We start from the raw sequence: 17,741 nt of genomic DNA on the forward strand, positions 1-17,741 counted from the left end.
ATAAAAATATTAATAATAATAATTAATAAATAAATTTAAAAATAAATAAATTCAAAACTAAATAAATAAATAAATTTAAAAATAAATAAATAAATAAATTTAAAAATAAATAAATAAATAAATAAATAATTTAATTAATTTTAAGTTATATTGCACCAGATCAGAACAGACAGCTGTCTCACTTTACAGGTATAGGCAGCTCTTCTGCAAGAGGAGAAGGTTGTTCTGCCAGTTTCAACTTGTTTACAGGTCATTTCACTAATTCCAGTCTGAAATCTGCAGGAACATGTCCTTTTGTCAGGCTCTGCCAGAAGAAGCTTGTTCTGACAGTTTCAACTTGTTTTGAGGTCATTTGGATGATTTTTGTATGAAAAATGCAGTCGCATGTCCTTTTGTCAGCATCTGCCGGAAGAAGCTTGTTCTGACAGTTTCAACTTGTTTTGAGGTCATATGGATGATTTTTGTATGAAAAATGCAGTCGCATGTCCTTTTGTCAGGCTCTGCCAGAAGAAGCTTGTTCTGACAGTTTCAACTTGTTTTGAGGTCATTTGGATGATTTTTGTATGAAAAATGCAGTCGCATGTCCTTTTGTCAGCATCTGCCGGAAGAAGCTTGTTCTGACAGTTTCAACTTGTTTTGAAGTCATATGGATGATTTTTGTATGAAAAATGCAGTCGCATGTCCTTTTGTCAGGCTCTGCCAGAAGAAGCTTGTTCTGACAGTTACAACTTGTTTTGAGGTCATTTGGATGATTTTTGTATGAAAAATGCAGTCGCATGTCCTTTTGTCAGCATCTGCCGGAAGAAGCTTGTTCTGACAGTTTCAACTTGTTTTGAGGTCATATGGATGATTTTTGTATGAAAAATGCAGTCGCATGTACTTTTGTCAGCATCTGCCGGAAGAAGCTTGTTCTGACAGTTTCAACTTGTTTTGAGGTCATTTGGATGATTTTTGTATGAAAAATGCAGTCGCATGTCCTTCTGTCAGCATCTGCCGGAAGAAGCTTGTTCTGACAGTTTCAACTTGTTTTGAGGTCATTTGGATGATTTTTGTATGAAAAATGCAGTCGCATGTCCTTTTGTCAGCATCTGCCGGAAGAAGCTTGTTCTGACAGTTTCAACTTGTTTTGAGGTCATTTTTCTTCTTTCAGTCTGAAAAATGCAGTAGCATGTCCTTTTGTCAGCATCTGCCGGAAGAAGCTTCTTCTGACAGTTTCAACACTGTGTATAATTTTCAAAAATCACACGGAAGGTCTCTCGCCAAGCACATCCGGCCAGACAGCGTCTCCTGTCCGTCTGGAAAACTCTTCAGTCATAAAAATATTAATAATAATAATTAATAAATAAATTTAAAAATAAATAAATTCAAAACTAAATAAATAAATAAATTTAAAAATAAATAAATAAATAAATTTAAAAATAAATAAATAAATAAATAAATAATTTAATTAATTTTAAGTTATATTGCACCAGATCAGAACAGACAGCTGTCTCACTTTACAGGTATAGGCAGCTCTTCTGCAAGAGGAGAAGGTTGTTCTGCCAGTTTCAACTTGTTTACAGTTTCACTAATTCCAGTCTGAAATCTGCAGGAACATGTCCTTTTGTCAGGCTCTGCCAGAAGAAGCTTGTTCTGACAGTTTCAACTTGTTTTGAGGTCATATGGATGATTTTTGTATGAAAAATGCAGTCGCATGTCCTTTTGTCAGGCTCTGCCAGAAGAAGCTTGTTCTGACAGTTTCAACTTGTTTTGAGGTCATTTGGATGATTTTTGTATGAAAAATGCAGTCGCATGTCCTTTTGTCAGCATCTGCCGGAAGAAGCTTGTTCTGACAGTTTCAACTTGTTTTGAGGTCATATGGATGATTTTTGTATGAAAAATGCAGTCGCATGTCCTTTTGTCAGGCTCTGCCAGAAGAAGCTTGTTCTGACAGTTTCAACTTGTTTTGAGGTCATTTGGATGATTTTTGTATGAAAAATGCAGTCGCATGTCCTTTTGTCAGGCTCTGCCAGAAGAAGCTTGTTCTGACAGTTTCAACTTGTTTTGAGGTCATTTGGATGATTTTTGTATGAAAAATGCAGTCGCATGTCCTTTTGTCAGGCTCTGCCAGAAGAAGCTTGTTCTGACAGTTTCAACTTGTTTTGAGGTCATTTGGATGATTTTTGTATGAAAAATGCAGTCGCATGTCCTTTTGTCAGGCTCTGCCAGAAGAAGCTTGTTCTGACAGTTTCAACTTGTTTTGAGGTCATTTGGATGATTTTTGTATGAAAAATGCAGTCGCATGTCCTTTTGTCAGGCTCTGCCAGAAGAAGCTTGTTCTGACAGTTTCAACTTGTTTTGAGGTCATATGGATGATTTTTGTATGAAAAATGCAGTCGCATGTCCTTTTGTCAGGCTCTGCCAGAAGAAGCTTGTTCTGACAGTTTCAACTTGTTTTGAGGTCATTTGGATGATTTTTGTATGAAAAATGCAGTCGCATGTCCTTTTGTCAGCATCTGCCGGAACAAGCTTGTTCTGACAGTTTCAACTTGTTTTGAGGTCATTTGGATGATTTTTGTATGAAAAATGCAGTCGCATGTCCTTTTGTCAGCATCTGCCGGAAGAAGCTTGTTCTGACAGCTTCAACTTGTTTTGAGGTCATTTGGATGATTTTTGTATGAAAAATGCAGTCGCATGTCCTTTTGTCAGCATCTGCCGGAAGAAGCTTGTTCTGACAGTTTCAACTTGTTTTGAGGTCATTTTTCTTCTTTCAGTCTGAAAAATGCAGTAGCATGTCCTTTTGTCAGCATCTGCCGGAAGAAGCTTCTTCTGACAGTTTCAACACTGTGTATAATTTTCAAAAATCACACGGAAGGTCTCTCGCCAAGCACATCCGGCCAGACAGCGTCTCCTGTCCGTCTGGAAAACTCTTCAGTCATAAAAATATTAATAATAATAATAAATAAATAAATTTAAAAATAAATACATTCAAAACTAAATAAATAAATAAATTTAAAAATAAATAAATAAATAAATTTAAAAATAAATAAATAAATAAATAAATAATTTAATTAATTTTAAGTTATATTGCACCAGATCAGAACAGACAGCTGTCTCACTTTACAGGTATAGGCAGCTCTTCTGCAAGAGGAGAAGGTTGTTCTGCCAGTTTCAACTTGTTTTGAGGTCATATGGATGATTTTTGTATGAAAAATGCAGTCGCATGTCCTTTTGTCAGGCTCTGCCAGAAGAAGCTTGTTCTGACAGTTTCAACTTGTTTTGAGGTCATATGGATGATTTTTGTATGAAAAATGCAGTCGCATGTCCTTTTGTCAGGCTCTGCCAGAAGAAGCTTGTTCTGACAGTTTCAACTTGTTTTGAGGTCATTTGGATGATTTTTGTATGAAAAATGCAGTCGCATGTCCTTTTGTCAGGCTCTGCCAGAAGAAGCTTTTTCTGACAGTTTCAACTTGTTTTGAGGTCATTTGGATGATTTTTGTATGAAAAATGCAGTCGCATGTCCTTTTGTCAGCATCTGCCGGAACAAGCTTGTTCTGACAGTTTCAACTTGTTTTGAGGTCATTTGGATGATTTTTGTATGAAAAATGCAGTCGCATGTCCTTTTGTCAGCATCTGCCGGAAGAAGCTTGTTCTGACAGCTTCAACTTGTTTTGAGGTCATTTGGATGATTTTTGTATGAAAAATGCAGTTGCATGTCCTTTTGTCAGCATCTGCCGGAAGAAGCTTGTTCTGACAGTTTCAACTTGTTTTGAGGTCATTTTTCTTCTTTCAGTCTGAAAAATGCAGTAGCATGTCCTTTTGTCAGCATCTGCCGGAAGAAGCTTCTTCTGACAGTTTCAACACTGTGTATAATTTTCAAAAATCACACGGAAGGTCTCTCGCCAAGCACATCCGGCCAGACAGCGTCTCCTGTCCGTCTGGAAAACTCTTCAGTCATAAAAATATTAATAATAATAATAAATAAATAAATTTAAAAATAAATAAATTCAAAACTAAATAAATAAATAAATTTAAAAATAAATAAATAAATAAATTTAAAAATAAATAAATAAATAAATAATTTAATTAATTTTAAGTTATATTGCACCAGATCAGAACAGACAGCTGTCTCACTTTACAGGTATAGGCAGCTCTTCTGCAAGAGGAGAAGGTTGTTCTGCCAGTTTCAACTTGTTTACAGGTCATTTCACTAATTCCAGTCTGAAATCTGCAGGAACATGTCCTTTTGTCAGGCTCTGCCAGAAGAAGCTTGTTCTGACAGTTTCAACTTGTTTTGAGGTCATTTGGATGATTTTTGTATGAAAAATGCAGTCGCATGTCCTTTTGTCAGGCTCTGCCAGAAGAAGCTTGTTCTGACAGTTTCAACTTGTTTTGAGGTCATTTGGATGATTTTTGTATGAAAAATGCAGTCGCATGTCCTTTTGTCAGGCTCTGCCAGAAGAAGCTTGTTCTGACAGTTTCAACTTGTTTTGAGGTCATTTGGATGATTTTTGTATGAAAAATGCAGTCGCATGTCCTTTTGTCAGGCTCTGCCAGAAGAAGCTTGTTCTGACAGTTTCAACTTGTTTTGAGGTCATTTGGATGATTTTTGTATGAAAAATGCAGTCGCATGTCCTTTTGTCAGGCTCTGCCAGAAGAAGCTTGTTCTGACAGTTTCAACTTGTTTTGAGGTCATTTGGATGATTTTTGTATGAAAAATGCAGTCGCATGTCCTTTTGTCAGGCTCTGCCAGAAGAAGCTTGTTCTGACAGTTTCAACTTGTTTTGAGGTCATATGGATGATTTTTGTATGAAAAATGCAGTCGCATGTCCTTTTGTCAGGCTCTGCCAGAAGAAGCTTGTTCTGACAGTTTCAACTTGTTTTGAGGTCATTTGGATGATTTTTGTATGAAAAATGCAGTCGCATGTCCTTTTGTCAGCATCTGCCGGAACAAGCTTGTTCTGACAGTTTCAACTTGTTTTGAGGTCATTTGGATGATTTTTGTATGAAAAATGCAGTCGCATGTCCTTTTGTCAGCATCTGCCGGAAGAAGCTTGTTCTGACAGCTTCAACTTGTTTTGAGGTCATTTGGATGATTTTTGTATGAAAAATGCAGTCGCATGTCCTTTTGTCAGCATCTGCCGGAAGAAGCTTGTTCTGACAGTTTCAACTTGTTTTGAGGTCATTTTTCTTCTTTCAGTCTGAAAAATGCAGTAGCATGTCCTTTTGTCAGCATCTGCCGGAAGAAGCTTCTTCTGACAGTTTCAACACTGTGTATAATTTTCAAAAATCACACGGAAGGTCTCTCGCCAAGCACATCCGGCCAGACAGCGTCTCCTGTCCGTCTGGAAAACTCTTCAGTCATAAAAATATTAATAATAATAATAAATAAATAAATTTAAAAATAAATACATTCAAAACTAAATAAATAAATAAATTTAAAAATAAATAAATAAATAAATTTAAAAATAAATAAATAAATAAATAAATAATTTAATTAATTTTAAGTTATATTGCACCAGATCAGAACAGACAGCTGTCTCACTTTACAGGTATAGGCAGCTCTTCTGCAAGAGGAGAAGGTTGTTCTGCCAGTTTCAACTTGTTTACAGGTCATTTCACTAATTCCAGTCTGAAATCTGCAGGAACATGTCCTTTTGTCAGGCTCTGCCAGAAGAAGCTTGTTCTGACAGTTTCAACTTGTTTTGAGGTCATATGGATGATTTTTGTATGAAAAATGCAGTCGCATGTCCTTTTGTCAGGCTCTGCCAGAAGAAGCTTGTTCTGAAAATTTCAACTTGTTTTGAGGTCATTTGGATGATTTTTGTATGAAAAATGCAGTCGCATGTCCTTTTGTCAGCATCTGCCGGAAGAAGCTTGTTCTGACAGTTTCAACTTGTTTTGAGGTCATGTGGATGATTTTTGTATGAAAAATGCAGTCGCATGTCCTTTTGTCAGGCTCTGCCAGAAGAAGCTTGTTCTGACAGTTTCAACTTGTTTTGAGGTCATATGGATGATTTTTGTATGAAAAATGCAGTCGCATGTCCTTTTGTCAGGCTCTGCCAGAAGAAGCTTGTTCTGACAGTTTCAACTTGTTTTGAGGTCATATGGATGATTTTTGTATGAAAAATGCAGTCGCATGTCCTTTTGTCAGGCTCTGCCAGAAGAAGCTTGTTCTGACAGTTTCAACTTGTTTTGAGGTCATTTGGATGATTTTTGTATGAAAAATGCAGTCGCATGTCCTTTTGTCAGGCTCTGCCAGAAGAAGCTTTTTCTGACAGTTTCAACTTGTTTTGAGGTCATTTGGATGATTTTTGTATGAAAAATGCAGTCGCATGTCCTTTTGTCAGCATCTGCCGGAACAAGCTTGTTCTGACAGTTTCAACTTGTTTTGAGGTCATTTGGATGATTTTTGTATGAAAAATGCAGTCGCATGTCCTTTTGTCAGCATCTGCCGGAAGAAGCTTGTTCTGACAGCTTCAACTTGTTTTGAGGTCATTTGGATGATTTTTGTATGAAAAATGCAGTCGCATGTCCTTTTGTCAGCATCTGCCGGAAGAAGCTTGTTCTGACAGTTTCAACTTGTTTTGAGGTCATTTTTCTTCTTTCAGTCTGAAAAATGCAGTAGCATGTCCTTTTGTCAGCATCTGCCGGAAGAAGCTTCTTCTGACAGTTTCAACACTGTGTATAATTTTCAAAAATCACACGGAAGGTCTCTCGCCAAGCACATCCGGCCAGACAGCGTCTCCTGTCCGTCTGGAAAACTCTTCAGTCATAAAAATATTAATAATAATAATAAATAAATAAATTTAAAAATAAATAAATAAATAAATTTAAAAATAAATAAATAAATTTAAAAATAAATAAATAAATAAATTTAAAAATAAATAAATAAATAAATAATTTAATTAATTTTAAGTTATATTGCACCAGATCAGAACAGACAGCTGTCTCACTTTACAGGTATAGGCAGCTCTTCTGCAAGAGGAGAAGGTTGTTCTGCCAGTTTCAACTTGTTTACAGGTCATTTCACTAATTCCAGTCTGAAATCTGCAGGAACATGTCCTTTTGTCAGGCTCTGCCAGAAGAAGCTTTTTCTGACAGTTTCAACTTGTTTTGAGGTCATTTGGATGATTTTTGTATGAAAAATGCAGTCGCATGTCCTTTTGTCAGCATCTGCCGGAACAAGCTTGTTCTGACAGTTTCAACTTGTTTTGAGGTCATTTGGATGATTTTTGTATGAAAAATGCAGTCGCATGTCCTTTTGTCAGCATCTGCCGGAAGAAGCGTGTTCTGACAGCTTCAACTTGTTTTGAGGTCATTTGGATGATTTTTGTATGAAAAATGCAGTCGCATGTCCTTTTGTCAGGCTCTGCCAGAAGAAGCTTGTTCTGACAGTTTCAACTTGTTTTGAGGTCATATGGATAATTTTTGTATGAAAAATGCAGTCGCATGTCCTTTTGTCAGGCTCTGCCAGAAGAAGCTTGTTCTGACAGTTTCAACTTGTTTTGAGGTCATTTGGATGATTTTTGTATGAAAAATGCAGTCGCATGTCCTTTTGTCAGCATCTGCCGGAAGAAGCTTGTTCTGACAGTTTCAACTTGTTTTGAGGTCATTTTTCTTCTTTCAGTCTGAAAAATGCAGTAGCATGTCCTTTTGTCAGCATCTGCCGGAAGAAGCTTGTTCTGACAGTTTCAACTTGTTTTGAGGTCATTTTTCTTCTTTCAGTCTGAAAAATGCAGTAGCATGTCCTTTTGTCAGCATCTGCCGGAAGAAGCTTCTTCTGACAGTTTCAACACTGTGTATAATTTTCAAAAATCACACGGAAGGTCTCTCGCCAAGCACATCCGGCCAGACAGCGTCTCCTGTCCGTCTGGAAAACTCTTCAGTCATAAAAATATTAATAATAATAATAAATAAATAAATTTAAAAATAAATAAATAAATAAATAAATTTAAAAATAAATAAATAAATAAATAAATTTAAAAATAAATAAATAAATAAATTTAAAAATAAATAAATAAATAATTTAATTAATTTTAAGTTATATTGCACCAGATCAGAACAGACAGCTGTCTCACTTTACAGGTATAGGCAGCTCTTCTGCAAGAGGAGAAGGTTGTTCTGCCAGTTTCAACTTGTTTACAGGTCATATGGATGATTTTTGTATGAAAAATGCAGTCGCATGTCCTTTTGTCAGGCTCTGCCAGAAGAAGCTTGTTCTGACAGTTTCAACTTGTTTTGAGGTCATTTGGATGATTTTTGTATGAAAAATGCAGTCGCATGTCCTTTTGTCAGCATCTGCCGGAAGAAGCTTGTTCTGACAGTTTCAACTTGTTTTGAGGTCATTTGGATGATTTTTGTATGAAAAATGCAGTAGCATGTCCTTTTGTCAGCATCTGCCGGAACAAGCTTCTTCTGACAGTTTCAACACTGTGTATAATTTCCAAAAATCACACGGAAGGTCTCTCGCCAAGCACATCCGGCCAGACAGCGTCTCCTGTCCGTCTGGAAAACTCTTCAGTCATAACAATAATAATAATAATAATAAATAAATAAATTTAAAAATAAATACATTCAAAAATAAATAAATAAATAAATTTAAAAATAAATAAATAAATAAATTTAAAAATAACTAAATAAATAAATTTAAAAATAACTAAATAAATAAATTTAAAAATAAATAAATAAATAAATAAATAATTTAATTAATTTTAAGTTATATTGCACCAGATCAGAACAGACAGCTGTCTCACTTTACAGGTATAGGCAGCTCTTCTGCAAGAGGAGAAGGTTGTTCTGCCAGTTTCAACTTGTTTACAGGTCATTTCACTAATTCCAGTCTGAAATCTGCAGGAACATGTTTTTTGTCATGCTCTGCCAGAAGAAGCTTGTTCTGACAGTTTCAACTTGTTTTGAGGTCATTTTTCTTCTTTCAGTCTGAAAAATGCAGTAACATGTCCTTTTGTCAGCATCTGCCGGAAGAAGCTTGTTCTGACAGTTTCAACTGGTTTTCAGGTCATTTTTCTTCTTTCAGTCTGAAAAATGCAGTCGCATGTCCTTTTGTCAGCATCTGCCGGAAGAAGCTTGTTCTGACAGTTTCAACTTGTTTACAGGTCATTTACTAATTCCAGTCTGAAATCTGCAGGAACATGTTTTTTTGTCATGCTCTACCAGAAGAAGCTTGTTCTAACAGTTGCAACTTGTTTTGAGGTCATTTTTCTTCTTTCAGTCTGAACACTGCAGTAACATGTCCTTTGTCAGCATCTGCCGGAAGAAGCTTGTTCTGACAGTTTCAACTTGTTTTGAGGTCATTTTTCTTCTTTCAGTCTGAAAAATGCAGTAGCATGTCCTTTTGTCAGCATCTGCCGGAAGAAGCTTGTTCTGACAGTTTCAACTTGTTTTGAGGTCATTTTTCTTCTTTCAGTCTGAAAAATGCAGTAGCATGTCCCTTTGTCAGCATCTGCCGGAAGAAGCTTGTTCTGACAGTTTCAACTTGTTTTGAGGTCATTTTTCTTCTTTCAGTCTGAAAAATGCAGTAGCATGTCCTTTTGTCAGCATCTGCCGGAAGAAGCTTCTTCTGACAGTTTCAACACTGTGTATAATTTCCAAAAATCCAAGCACATCCGGCCAGACAGCGTCTCCTGTCCGTTTGGAAAACTCTTCAGTCAAAAAAAAAATAATAATAATAATAAATAAATAAATTTAAAAATAACTAAATAAATAAATTTATAAATAAATAAATAAATGGATTTAAAAATAAATAAATAAATAAATAATTTAATTAATTTTAAGATATATTGCACCAGATCAGAACAGACAGCTGTCTCACTTTACAGGTATAGGCAGCTCTTCTGCAAGAGTTGAAGGTTGTTCTGCCAGTTTCAACTTGTTTACAGGTCATTTCACTAATTCCAGTCTGAAATCTGCAGGAACATGTTTTTTTGTCAGGCTCTGCCAGAAGAAGCTTGTTCTGACAGTTTCAACTTGTTTTGAGGTCATTTTTCTTCTTTCAGTCTGAACACTGCACTAACATGTCCTTTTGTCAGCATCTGCCGGAAGAAGCTTGTTCTGACAGTTTCAACTTGTTTACAGGTCATTTCACTAATTCCAGTCTGAACACTGCAGTAACATGTCCTTTGTCAGCATCTGCCGGAAGAAGCTTGTTCTGACAGTTTCAACTTGTTTTGAGGTCATTTTTCTTTTTTCAGTCTGAAAAATGCAGTAGCATGTCCTTTTGTCAGCATCTGCCGGAAGAAGCTTGTTCTGACAGTTTCAACTTGTTTACAGGTCATTTCACTAATTCCAGTCTGAACACTGCAGTAACATGTCCTTTGTCAGCATCTGCCGGAAGAAGCTTGTTCTGACAGTTTCAACTTGTTTTGAGGTCATTTTTCTTCTTTCAGTCTGAAAAATGCAGTAGCATGTCCTTTTGTCAGCATCTGCCGGAAGAAGCTTGTTCTGACAGTTTCAACTTGTTTACAGGTCATTTACTAATTCCAGTCTGAACACTGCAGTAACATGTCCTTTGTCAGCATCTGCCGGAAGAAGCTTGTTCTGACAGTTTCAACTGGTTTTCAGGTCATTTTTCTTCTTTCAGTCTGAAAAATGCAGTCGCATGTCCTTTTGTCAGCATCTGCCGGAAGAAGCTTGTTCTGACAGTTTCAACTTGTTTACAGGTCATTTACTAATTCCAGTCTGAACACTGCAGTAACATGTCCTTTGTCAGCATCTGCCGGAAGAAGCTTGTTCTGACAGTTTCAACTTGTTTACAGGTCATTTACTAATTCCAGTCTGAACACTGCAGTAACATGTCCTTTGTCAGCATCTGCCGGAAGAAGCTTGTTCTGACAGTTTCAACTTGTTTACAGGTCATTTCACTAATTCCAGTCTGAAATCTGCAGGAACATGTCCTTTTGTCAGGCTCTGCCAGAAGAAGCTTGTTCTGACAGTTTCAACTTGTTTTGAGGTCATATGGATGATTTTTGTATGAAAAATGCAGTCGCATGTCCTTTTGTCAGCATCTGCCGGAAGAAGCTTGTTCTGACAGTTTCAACTTGTTTTCAGGTCATTTTGTTGATTCCAGTCTGAAATCTGCAGGAACATGTTTTTTTGTCAGGCTCTGCCAGAAGAAGCTTGTTCTGACAGTTTCAACTTGTTTTGAGGTCATTTTACTGATTTCAGTCTGAACACTGCAGTAACATCTTCTGACAGAGGAAGACTCTGCCAGAAGAATTTGATTTTAACGGACAGACAGTCCGCCTCCGTGGTGCGAGCGGGCAGCAAAACAACAACAAACGGAATGGATCGAGTTTACGCCACCGACCTTAAAAACAGACGAGCACGAATCAAAGAAGAAGCTTGTTCTGACAGTTTCTACTTGTTTTCAGGTCATTTGGCTGATTTCAGTCTGAAAACTGAAAACATCTACAGGTTCCAAAAGCATTTAAGTCATAAATGAATCCACCATTTTTTTTCCACAAAACGCTGTCCTGAGGGTCCTCACCGGATCCTCAAAGAGTCCCGTCGTGACAAGTTGCACCGCACTCCATCGAAGCAGTCTGCTTTCTAGACCCGTCCCCACGGAGCGTGGATCCAGCAAAGAGGGGGTCTCTCCAGGTCCGCGGCGCTGTGGGGTTTAGATAGGGCAGGGGTTAAGTTCAATGGCAGATAGAGAACGGGCGAATGCTTCAACATGAGCGACCGAGGGGGCTTCCTTTCGGTTGTTCAATCCGAGGGGCTGAATAGTGGCCCTCGGTTGCCGGACTCAACAACACGACATGACGAGACCCGAACATGTCATGTGTTCAGGTCTCGTCACGTCGTGTGTTCGGGTCTCGTCACGTCGTGTGACGTCATGTGTTCAGGTCTCGTCATGTCATGTGTTCAGCTCTCGTCACGTCGTGTGTTCGGGTCTCATCATGTCATGTGTTCAGGTCTCATCATGTCATGTGTTCAGGTCTCGTCATGTCATGTGTTCAGCTCTCGCCATGTCGCGTGTTCAGGTCTCATCATGTCATGTGTTCAGGTCTCGTCATGTCATGTGTTCAGGTCTCGTCATGTCGCGTGTTCAGGTCTCATCATGTCATGTGTTCGGGTCTCATCATGTCATGTGTTCGGGTCTCGTCATGTCATGTGTTCAGGTCTCGTCATGTCGTGTTGTTGACTCCGGCAACCGGTGTGGACCCTCAGGACAGCGTTTTATGGTGGATTCATTTATGACTTAATAAATGCTTTTGGAACCTGTAGATGTTTTCGGCAGCTGCCTGGCCCTCAGGGACTCGGGTGATAAACAGGTAACGAGCACGAGCTGCCGAATGAGGCTCCGTCTCCACAACGGCCAGTGTGAGGTGGTGAACCGATGTCGTTTCGTCCTGCCATGCACTCACTCCTGAGAGTACATGCGAGCTGCCCTCTGAGCAGGGAGGTCTCGATATCTCCGCCCTTTCCTGTCCTCCGATCACTTTTGTTCGTCCCTCAGGGGGAAGGTCCCATGATCACGTGTTCCTTCCTCCAGTCAGCCAGCAGGGAGCGTTGGAGGGGCCTCTGTCAGCCCCCCTTCTCACCACTCCCCCTCTCCGTCCCTCCTGATATGGTCATGCCTTGTTCCCACTACTTTTGCCCCCAGCATAAGATTCCCATATAACATTCTCAGTACATTCATTGCTACAAACCACATCAATTAAAACATTCAGTACACATCATGCGTATTTGTACCAGTACAATCATAACACATCAAATATTAGTTACACATCATGAGTACATTCTTAAAACAATACTGTCTTATGATTCAGTAAACATATAGTGGCCATCACTTCAAGGCGTGTTAAGGCCTTTTCCAGCTTCAAACCCGCCTTCCAAAGCCCCCTTAGCAGCGCCCCCTTCCTCGTAAACTGTGTACTGCAGGCTGTCACTCACACAAGTCGTGAAAAACTTTATTCATTAACTCCCCCAGCAGAGGGAGACTTATGACCTCTACTAAATTTGACAGTGTGTTCAGGAACCTGTTTGGCGTTAAACCAACAATGAGAAGTTACAATGTCAGCTGTAGAAAAGAGAAGAAACATCTGCTGATGTTGAACATGCAAATACTTTAGGGGAGAAAGGATTCAATTATTTAGGGCAAGTAGAAAAATTAACTTAAAGTGATAAATAACTAGTTACTTTTTGCAGGACGTAATAAGTAAAGTAATGTCCAGCAAGTAATTAGTAATAAGTAATATATTACTGATCTTGAGTAACCTGCCTACAACTAACCTTAAACCTAACCCTTACCCTACAACTAATCCCAGCCCTAACCCCAGCCATGTCTCTCATAATTGTCCAACCTTCCGTTCCTGAGATATGACAAAATTAAACCTTTACACGTCCATAACGTCGTCAACGCAAGTCACACCCACTTTTCCGTCTGAAATCTGCAGGAACATGTCCTTTTGTCAGGCTCTGCCAGAAGAAGCTTGTTCTGACAGTTTCACCTTGTTTTCAGGTCATTTTGCTGGTTTCAGTCTGAAAACTGCAGTAACATGTGGAGCGTAAGAACCTCTCCTTCTCTCACATCCTACCTGCGGAGCATTCTTTTAAATGTGACTTATTTAAAGCATCCATCCTCTCGATTTTAATTCATATATATCGTTTTTACTTTTTGGGCGATGTGTGTTCTGACTTTGTTTGGTATTCAGGATAGGAATTACATCTCAAGTTAATAGTTCCGCCTGAAGCCATCCAGTAACAGTGAAGGAGGACACAACACAGTATTTGCATTCGTTCATTGTCATATAGCAGAAAATGCAACAGCAACATCAGACAGAACAAATCCTGCATCGTAACCTTCGGCGTGGTCGCGCACACTGGTGAGGAAAACACACTCAGACTGAGTGTGACGCGTTCACACACAGGACTTGTTCTAAACTGTTGTGCACCGACACACTCAGTTACAAACAGCTCTTGCCGTCGACGTGTAAGTTCAGTGCTTTAAAATGACGCATCAAATGACCGTCGGTTAAAAATGGTCGTAGAAAGAAGCAATGCTAAGCGCTCTTCTATAAAGGAGGTGCTTCATCAACGAAACTACCTGAACGAACCGAGATCAGGCAAAAATGAAATCTTGAATCGTCCATCTGCTCTTAACCTTTGCCTGGCAGAGAGCTTCCAGTCTTCTTGCCACGGTGTGTGACCTGCGACATGAAACTGGCCCACAACCTTCCCTTAGTAGCCGTTTTGACTATTCCTCACACAGTTTAAAGTTTCTTCACACTGGCCTGTACACAGCACACCGTCAGGGGCCTAGCGGAGTCCATGGCGCGACGGTTCACGGCTGTTTTGGAAGCAACAGGAGGATCTAAATATTGGTCAGAACATCTTACCCGACTGTTCTACGCAACTCGGCTCCAAAAGGTTTTAAAAAAAAGCCTCTGCAGAAATTCTATCTTAAGTTCAGAGACCCCATCTTCTCGTTTCAAGTGTCATACACATCATCAAAATGTACAAAGCGTCAGTGAAAGGAGTCGGTCTCGTATATTCAAACTTTTTTTTAAAAAAGGTCTTGAAATAACCAATAAAACAACAGGTTGCGAAAAGTAACAGGACAGATGAAGCAGCAACATTCAGCTCATTCTTTGGTCAGACAGCGGTGCTTAAAGCAAAGCCTCGCAGCGAGCTGTGATTGAACAGAAATCCCTGAATAACGCCTCGGCGGTTTAATGCAGCGTTTCATGTGAACGACTAAGTCAAGTAGATGCCCGGATTCGTAAGAAAGACCCCTTGATATGTGTGAGAAAACATTGCTGGTTCACGGAGAGGGAATGTATATGATGCTGGTGTCAGCGTGTGCAGAATTCTAGTCCCTGTAATCCCAATTCAGAAACATCAAAGTGAAGAACTGCAGGAATGAAGGCAGCAGCTCCTACGGTGGAAAGCAACCGAAAACATTTGCCTCATTATTACTACTAGCAGTGGCCCCTATGACCAGAAGCCTCATCAGTCGGCTAGCGAGTTCTGCTGTCAGGGCTTAGGCATTCCAGAGTATCTGTGGAACGCCTGCCGCGGCGCCGGCTGAAAGCTTGCTTCAACGGTTTCATCTCTTGCTGGACTTCATGTAGGTTGGTATCGATCCCCGAGCAGTCAGGCCTTCAAAGCGCTTGTATGTGTAGTTGATGAAGACCCAGTCCTTGTTTTTCAGGTCAACCTCAGTCTGATTCAAGACAGGGGCGGCTAGAAGAAAGAATGACGGGTTTAGTTCAGATCAAGATGGACGGAAAGCTGCCTTTCATTCAACAGCAGCAGGCAGATTACCCGTCGGCGTGAGGATGTCCGAATCAGGGAATTCATCGAAGTTTGAAGTGTCATCAATGCTTTTGATCTCGATGGGAATGGCAGCAGGCCTCTCTCTGGAAAACCAATCGCGGTTAGAATAAAGGTTATAAAAGCATTCGCCTTCCATCTTCAGCACAGTGCAAAAGTGAAAGTAAAGAATGCCACATGTGGTGACTGCAAGTGACAAAGCACAAACCTCCGCCAAGCAGCTCATTCCCCAGAACTCTCTTTCTGAACTCTGCCCCCTCCCTCCATCTCTCCAATAACTAAAGAATTGAAAAAGGTAGAAACAACCCATTTTCCCTGCCTTCCTTTCGGTAGGTAACACACAATATTCTCTGGGTCCTGAAATATCGGTCAAAATGCGAGAAAACGGCTGCGAGTGACAACAAATCCAGATTTGAGTTAGATTTCTCTTCTATTCACTCATTTTGAAATTATGCATCCTAATTGTATATTTTTGCAATAGCATTCCTACTTTCCAGTTGACAAACAATTTCATTTCAAACACTCGTTTCTGTCTAGTCCTGTAAAAAACAAAACAGAAGTTTTTGTGACCGAACATTTTTACATTTCAGTTATAAAACTAGAAAGTCAGAAAAGGGTGGAGTGCACCCCCCAGGTCGGGGAGGAGATCCTGCCCCAAGTGGAGGAGTTCAAGTACCTCGGGGTCTTGTTCACGAGTGAGGGAAGGATGGAGCGAGAGATCGACAGACGGATCGGTGCAGCGTCTGCAGTGATGCGGACTCTGCACAGATCCGTCATGGTGAAGAGAGAGCTGAGCCGAAAGGCGAAGCTCTCGATTTACCGGTCGATCTCCGTTCCTACCCTCACCTACGGTCACGAGCTTTGGGGAGTGACCCAAAGAACGAGATCCCGGGTACAAGTGGCTGAAATGAGCTTCCTCCGTAGGGGGGCTGGGCTCTCCCTTAGAGATAGGGTGAGAAGCTCAGTCATCCGGGAGGAGCTCGGAGTAGAGCCGCTGCTCCTCCGCGTTGAGAGGAGCCAGATGAGGTGCATCTATTCAGGATGCCTCCTGAACGCCTCCCTGGTGAGGTGTTCAGGGTACGTCCTACCGGGAGGAGACCACGGGGAAGACCCAGGACACGCTGGAGAGACTATGTCTCTCGGCTGGCCTGGGAACGCCTCGGGATCCCCCCGGAAGAGCTAGAGGAAGTGGAGGGGGAGAGGGAAGTCTGGGTTTCCCTGCTTGGGCTGCCCCCGCGACCCGGCCCCGGATAAGCGGAAGGTAATGGATGGATGGATGGAACTAGAAAAGCACTCAGAGCGCAGACCTCCGCCAAGCAGCTCACTCCCCTCCTAACAGGATTCTACACAGTCCACAAGATGATCTGGATCATCATCAAAATTTAGAAATCGTTCTTGGTATCTTTATACACCAACCATAAAAAGTGAATCCGAGGTGTTATTTGTAACTGATTCTTGAATCCATAAATGGGTTTAAAATTTAATATCTTTTTCCCGGCCTCATTCTGGAGCCAATCCAGAAGAGACTTTACATGATAGTTCATATCGGACCCTTTGACGGATTTTTGGTGAGTGACTTGAATGCAGATTTTACAAGACATGACTTTTGGAAATGTACAGTAAATGGGAAAATCTGGATTATTTATTTTGTATCCAGACAGGTATCTGGATCGCTCTCAAAATTTGATGGGATCCAAGTTAGACCAAGACCCATCTTCAGACCCCCCCCCCCCCCCCCGGAACAAGATCCATCCAGCAGTCTATCTGTAATCCTGCTAAACGCAATGTGTATCACTATTTTTTTTGAAAAACCGGGAACGCATCCACAATTTCGATCCGATCCGTAGGAAATCCGTTGGTAGGATCGAGGCCCCCACCTTACACAACTGTTTCAAATTCCATGAACATCGGTCAATAATCAACAGAGATATTGAGAAACACATTTTGAAGCTCCTTTGACTGATAGCGGAGCATTTCGGTGATCCAGAATCTGTTCTGGATTATCACCATAATTATAATCATCTGTTCCAGGTAACATTCACAACACTGCCTGAAGATTTCATCCAGATCAGTCTGTAACCTTTTGAGTTATCTTGCTAACAGTGAGACAGACACACAAACAAACAAAACTACGCCAGTGATGACATAATATCCGCCTTGGCATAGGCATTAATAGATTAAGTGATTAAACTGATCAATAAATCCTATTAAAGCTTACACGCGTAAGACGTTGCCCAATCTTCCCCGTTAACCAGGACATTATGATTGAATATTCTGTGACGGCATTTAGCATGAACATGTGCTAGCATTCCACACCTGATGTGGTCGTAGTCCACCCCCTCAAAGAACGGGTTGGACTTGATCTCCAGGACACCCGCAGCACCAATCCGTTGTTCCTCCTCGCAGCAGAACCTGCACACGACAGATTCCCATTTAATGCCGGACACATCCAGCAACTGCCG

At 40.2% G+C, this 17,741-nt stretch overlaps 1 long non-coding RNA gene across 1 annotated transcript; it reads right to left on the minus strand.

Moving 5' to 3' along the window:
* Positions 1-13,730: 13,730 nt before the first annotated feature.
* Positions 13,731-17,694, minus strand: LOC137916864 (uncharacterized). Its single transcript, XR_011106536.1, has 3 exons — positions 17,596-17,694; positions 15,271-15,365; positions 13,731-15,189 (listed from the first exon to the last, which is right to left on the minus strand). It is a non-coding gene; the product is annotated as an uncharacterized lncRNA (long non-coding RNA).
* Positions 17,695-17,741: the final 47 nt, after the last annotated feature.

This window comes from Brachionichthys hirsutus, unplaced genomic scaffold (assembly GCF_040956055.1).
Source record: "Brachionichthys hirsutus isolate HB-005 unplaced genomic scaffold, CSIRO-AGI_Bhir_v1 contig_287, whole genome shotgun sequence".
Taxonomy (NCBI): Eukaryota; Metazoa; Chordata; class Actinopteri; order Lophiiformes; family Brachionichthyidae; genus Brachionichthys; species Brachionichthys hirsutus.